Genomic DNA, 6,558 nt, shown 5'->3' with positions numbered 1-6,558 from the left:
CCAACACCTGAGTGTCCTTTACACAAGGTATTGTGTGATTGGTGTGACACTAGCTCTGGGGCACATGTGTTTCTTGTTGGCGTATATCCCACACCTGAACATCCTTTACAGTGATAGTGCTCAAAGGGTTAAAAAAAACTTATGACAACTGTTAGAGATGATGGAGCTCATTCTTCCTGGGCGAAAGCACAGATTATTCACTAAGTCTTAATTTAAACACCCCTCAAGATTGGGAAGATGAGGGCAGTTTTTTAAAAACATCCCATGTGTGTTCACAGGCAATGAGCTACACCTCCTAGTGTGCTGCCAATATGGGTTACGTGGAAGGATCCATTAGATCAAGTATGGAAATGGGATCCTTTACTAACCATTGGGAGGGAGAGTGTTTGCTTGTATTTTCCCACAGAACAAACCACATGTGGATCCCTCCTAGTCAAGTCTGATTCCAACCCGCCTACTGAGAAGATGCATCGATTGAGCATCCAAAAGAAGATGAGACAGAGGAAAAGGATGCCGAAATTCCGAACAGCACAGACACCTGTGACCTAGGGCATGCTGAAGGCATTCAACCAACAGGCTCTTGACCTTAACCCTGGGAGTGGTCACCCAGTGGTTTATAACACTGCTTAACACTACTTTGACCATCAATAGTGCCACAGCAGGTGAAGTTAATCAAGTATTGCAAGCTTTTGTTTATAGTTTTTGTTGTTGTTTTAAATTTATTATTAATTTCAATGAAAATTTACAGACACTTTGGATTTCCTTTTATTCATTGTTGCACTTTTCTCCTCTCCTAACCCTTCCCTCTAGAACATCACCCTCTTGGAAAAGTAAAAGAAAAACCCTTTGTTTTACAATCCTTTTCCCCAGGTCCATTCCACTATGCAGCCTTCTCTCTGGACTCCGATCATGACAAAAATACCTAATCACATATCCCTTTTAAATAGTTTTCTTCATCTGTTTCAATGCAGTATGCATTATTTAACCCATCTTTCACAGTCTCCCTCCAACAGCGATGTCAGTCCTGTTTTAAAACAGTGGCACCATGCAGTATTTGTCCTTTAGTGACTGAGATACTTCACTCAGAATAATGTCCTCCAGGGTTACCCATTCTGAATAATATCGCATGAGTTCCTTGCTTTTATTTCTTTCGTTTTTTTTTACTTTAAAAATATTTATTGGTTCATGCTATCCAGAAAAGTCTTTTCAAATCACCAAATCTCTTTTCTCAATACTAAGCATGTTTTTTCCTCCAAAAATGATGTAATACTATATATTTCTCTAACTAACTTGTGATTCTCAAATACTTTTTTTAAAAAACAGCATATCAGCAGAGACCAGACTGGGTTTAGAAGGGGTTGTGGTACTAGGGATATTGTAGCTGATTTTAGATGGATCTTAGCTGAAAGCAGGGAATACCAGAAGAATTTATATCTGTGTTTCATTGATTATTCCAAGGCATCTAACTGTGTGGATCATAACAAAATGTGGCTGACTCTGAGAAGAATGGGAGTCCCAGAACACTTGATCGTTCTAACGCGAAACCTATACTTGAACCAAGAGGCAGTCATCAGAGCAGAGAAACACTGCATGGTTCAAAACTGGGAAAGGTGTACGCCAGGGATATGTCCTGTCTCCATACCTTTTCAATCTGTAGGCAGAACAGATTATCCAAGAGGCCAGGCTCTATGAGGAGAAGTGTGGCGTCAGGACTGGTAGAAGATCTATTAACAATATGCGTTATGCAGATGGCACAACCCTGCTTGCTGAAACTGAGGAGGACCCGATGCACTTGCTGCAGAGGGTCAAGGACTGCAGCCTTAAGAATGGATTGAGGCTCAATGTCAAGGAGACAGATTCTCACCACTGGACCAATTGGCAGCATCAGGATGGATGGTGAAGAGATTGAGATTGTTCACAGCTTTAGTTTACTTGCCTCCACAGTCAACACTCTTGGCACCAGTAGCCAGGAAATTAAAAGATGTATTGCGATGGGAAAGTCTGCTATTTGGGACCTCTCTAGGGTACTGAAGAGCAATAGTGTCACTCTGGAGACTAAGGTGCATCTGACACAGGCTATGGTCTTTGCAATCACTTGTTATGCATTAGAGAGTTGGACAATGACCGAGGAGGATAGAAGGGGAATTGATGCCTTTGAGCTGTGGTGCTGGAGAAGAGTATTGAATGTACCATGGACTGCCAAGAAAACAAAAAGATTCATCCTTGAGAGGGTTAAACCAGGCTGCTCCTTGGAGGCAAGGATTCTGAGGCTGCATCTGACATACGATGGATATGTAAGAAGGGACAACTCCTTGGAGATGGACATGCTTGGGAGGGGGGAGGAACGGCACAACAGGGGAAGATTGCTTATGAGGTGGATTGATTCAGTGACTGGGGTAATCAGGATGGGTATGTCAGAGGCAGTGCGATTAGCACAGGATAGAGCAGGGTTTAGGATTGTTGTACATAGGGTCATTATGAGTCCCTAGCAACTTGATAGCACATAACAACAACAACAACATTAATTTCAATGAAAATTTGCAGAGACTTTGGATTTCCAGTCATTCGTTGTTGCACTTTTCTCCCCTCCGAACCCTCCGCCGAACACACTACGCTCTTGGAAAAGTAAAAGAAAAATTATTTCGTTGTTTTACAATCCCTTTCCCAGGTTCACTCGACTATACAGCCTTTGTACTGGACTCCTGTCATGACAAAAATATCGAATAATTATCCCTCTTAAACAGTTTTTCCCTCGTCTGTTTCAGTGCAGTATACGTTATTGAACCCATCCTTGTTTTTCAATGCAGATGCTGTATTCCATTGTGTGAATATAACACAGCTTCTCTACCCATTAGTTCGTTGACAATCTCTTCGGTTGTTTCCAACTCCTTGTTATTGTGAATAAAGCCACGATAAACATGGGTGTGCATATATCTGCTTGGGTGGTGGTTATGGTTTCTTTGGGGTGTATTCACAGTAGGGGAATTGCTGGGTCAAATGGTATCTCTATTTGCAACTTTTTGAGAAAGCACCATACCACCTTCAACAGTGGTTGCACCATTTTACACTTCCACCAACAGTAAATAAGGGTTCCAGTTTCTCCACAACCTTGCCAGCATTTGTTGCTTGCTGTTCTGTTAAATTTTGCTATTTTGACTGGGGTGAGATGATATCTCATAGTTGTTTTGATTTGCAATTCTCTTAGAATTAGGGTTTTGAACGTTTTTTTCATGTGTTTTTTAGCCATCTGAATATCTTCTTTAGTGAAGTATCCGTTCATATCCTGTGCCCATTTTTCAAGTGGATTATTTCATGTTGTGATGCTCAAGTATTTTATAAATTCTAGATATAAGTCCCTTAAGTGAAATGTCATTATGAAATATTTTTCCCCGGTCTGTGGCTGTTGGTGAAGTTTTTGGATGCACATGTGGATTTGATTCTTAGAAGGACCCATTCATCTATTTTATCTTCACGTTGTAGTTTTTTCAGGATAGTTGGAAGACTGTTTATGTTGTGAATTAGGACTACTAAAGTTCTTCCAAGCTTTTCTTTAATGAAGTTTATAGTCCTTGGTTTTAGTCCTAGGTCCATGATCCACCTTGAGTTGGTTTTTGTATACGGAGTGAGGTGTGGATCTTACAGGTGTGGGTCTTTTGCAGATACTTTTCCAATTTTACCAACACCATTTTTTCAAAAGGCTGTCGTTTCCCATTTAACTGACTTCATCTCTTTGTAAAAAATTAGTTGACCGTTGATAGATGGGCTGATTTCCAGCTTCTCAATTCTATTCCATTGATCTATGTGTTTATCATTGTACCACAACCATGCTGTCTTAACCACCATGGCAGTGTAGTAGGATTTGCAATCAGGGAGTGAGATGCCTGCTACCTTCTATTGTTAAGGAGTACTTTGCTTATTAGGAGCTTCTTTCCATTCCAAATGAAACTGGAGATTGCCTTTTTCATCTAATTGAAACATGGGAATGGTATTTGTATTGGGATTACATTAAACGTGTAAATTGCCTTTGGTAGTATTGCTATTTTCACAATATTGAGTCTTCCTGTCCATGAGCAAGTGATATTCTTCCATTATCCAGATATTTTTGTTCCTCGTAGTAATGTTTGGTAATTTTCTTTGAAGAGATTCTTTGTGCTTCTGGTTAAATTTACTCCCAAGTATTTAATCTTGTGAATAGCTATTATGACTGTTATTGTTTTTCTTAGTTCCAGATCTGTATTTTCTTTGTCACTGTAGAGAATTCAAACTGATTTTTGTATGTTGATCTTGTAGCCTGCCACTTTGCTGAACTGGTCCACTGTGTCCAATAGCTTTCTTGCTGAATCTTAAGGGTTTTCTAGGTATACTATCATATCATCTGCATAGAGAGATAATTTTACCTACTTTTTGCCAATGTGGGTACCTTTTATTTCCTTCTCTTATTGCTATTGCTAAGACTTCCGATACAAAATTGAATGAGAGATGAGTGGGCATCCTTGCCTACTTCCTGTTCTTAAAAGGAATGCCTTTAACTCCATTGAGAACCATGTTGGCTCTCGGGTTTGCATAGATACTTTTTACTATGTTGAAGAAATTCCCTCTAATCCTATTTTGTCGAGGGTTTTAATAAGGAAAGAGTGTTGGATTTTGTCAAAGGCCTTCTCTGCATCAATTGATTAGGATCATGTGGTTCTTGTGCTTGGCTTTGTTAACGTGATGAATTACATTGTTTTCCTTATGTTGAACCATCCTTGCATACCTGTTATGAATCCCACTTTGTCATGGTGAATTTTTTGTTTGATGTATCATTGGATTCTATTGGCCAGTATTTTATTTAGGAATTTTGTATATATACTCATGAGAGTTATTGGCCTATAGTTTTCTATTTTGGTGGTGTCCTTTCCTGGCTTTGGTATCAAGGATGTTTGCTTCATAGAATAAGTCTGTGAGAATTCCATCTTTTTCTATTTTCTGAAAAAGTTTATGTAGTATTGGTGACAATCTCTGAATATTTGATAAAATTAGTTTGTAAAACCATCTGGCCCAGGGCTGTTTTGGTTGGAAGTTGTTGTATTACTTTTTCAGTTTCTTCTTTTGCAATGGGTCTGTTAATACAGTCAGTTTCGGTTTGTGTCAGTTTAGGTAGGTTCTGCATTTCTAAGAATTTGTCCATTTGCTCTAGGTTTTCATATTTGTGAGAGTATAGTTTTTCATAATATTCTAATGTTAGCTTTTTAATTTTAGTTGGCTCTGTTGTGATGTTGCCTGATTCATCTCTTATTTGGATTATTTGTGTCTTTTTTTGAGTTTTGCTAGTGGTATGTAAATTTTATTGACCTTTTCAAAGAAACAACTCTTAGTTTTGGTGATAGTTTAAATTGTTTTGTGGTTTTCTATTTCATTTATTTCTGCTCTAATTTTTATAATTTTGGGTTTTTTAGAGGGTGTTGGGTTTTCTTGCTGTTCTTTTTTAATTTACTAGAGATATTAGGTTAGCGAGTCAATGGTCCATTTTTGCTGCCTTTTGATGTGTTTGCTTATTGCTATAAATTGTCCTCTTATTACTGTTTTAGCTGTTTCCCAGAGGTTTTGGTACATGGTGTTTTCATTGTCATTTGTTTCAAGAAATTTTTAATTTCATTTTTTATTTCTTCTAGTACCCAGTCATGTTCAAGCAAGGTGTTGTTCAGCTTCCAAATATGTTTTTTTTTTCTCTTTTATCATCTTATAAATTTCTAATTTTGTAGCATTATGATCTGAAAAGGTACTTTGTATTATTTCTATGTTTTTTAATTTATTGATGCTTCCCTTATGACCTAGAATGTGATCTATTCTGGAAAATGTTCCATGCACATTGGAGAAGAAGGTATACTGTGGTTTTTATTGGGTGCATTAGCCTATAAATATCTATGAGGTCAAGTTGGTTTATTTTGTGGTTTAAGACTTCAGTATCTCTGAGTTTTTTTCTGGTAGTTCTATCTTTTCTTGAGAGGGGTATATTGGAGTCTCCAAGTACTATAGTAGTGTTGTCTATTTCCTTTTTCAGTTTTATTGTTTATGTATTTTGAGGATCTTTCATTTGGTGCATAGATATTTATTATTGTTATGTCTTCTTGTTCTATTGACACTTTCAGCATTATGTATTGACCTTCCTTGTCCTTTCTGATGGTTTTTACATTTATATTTATTTTATGAGAGATTAATATTGCTACTCCTGCTTTTTTCTGGTTGCCATTTGCTTGGTATATTTTTTCCCCACCCTTTTAATTTTAGTCTGTCTTTACCTTAATTTTTCAGGTGTGGCTCTTGTAGACAACATATTGATGGATTTTGTTTTTTTAATCCAATCTGCTACTCTTGTCCTCTTCAGTGGTGCATTTATACCATTTATATTCAGTGTGATTATTGAGAGACAAGGTTATTGCTATAATTGTGCTTCATTCTTTTTGGTGGTGTTGCTAGTTACTTTGGTCCATGATGCTTTCTGAGTCTTTCCTGCAATGCTGTTCTTGTTTTTAACAAACTCTCTTAGGTTCTGCTTTTCTGGGAATATCTTGATCT

The sequence above is a fragment of the Elephantulus edwardii genome, unplaced genomic scaffold (genome assembly GCF_000299155.1).
Source record: "Elephantulus edwardii isolate Elephantulus edwardi_28Jun2011 unplaced genomic scaffold, EleEdw1.0 scaffold00020, whole genome shotgun sequence".
Classification (NCBI taxonomy): domain Eukaryota; kingdom Metazoa; phylum Chordata; class Mammalia; order Macroscelidea; family Macroscelididae; genus Elephantulus; species Elephantulus edwardii.
Note: the sequence above shows the minus strand (reverse complement) of the source record.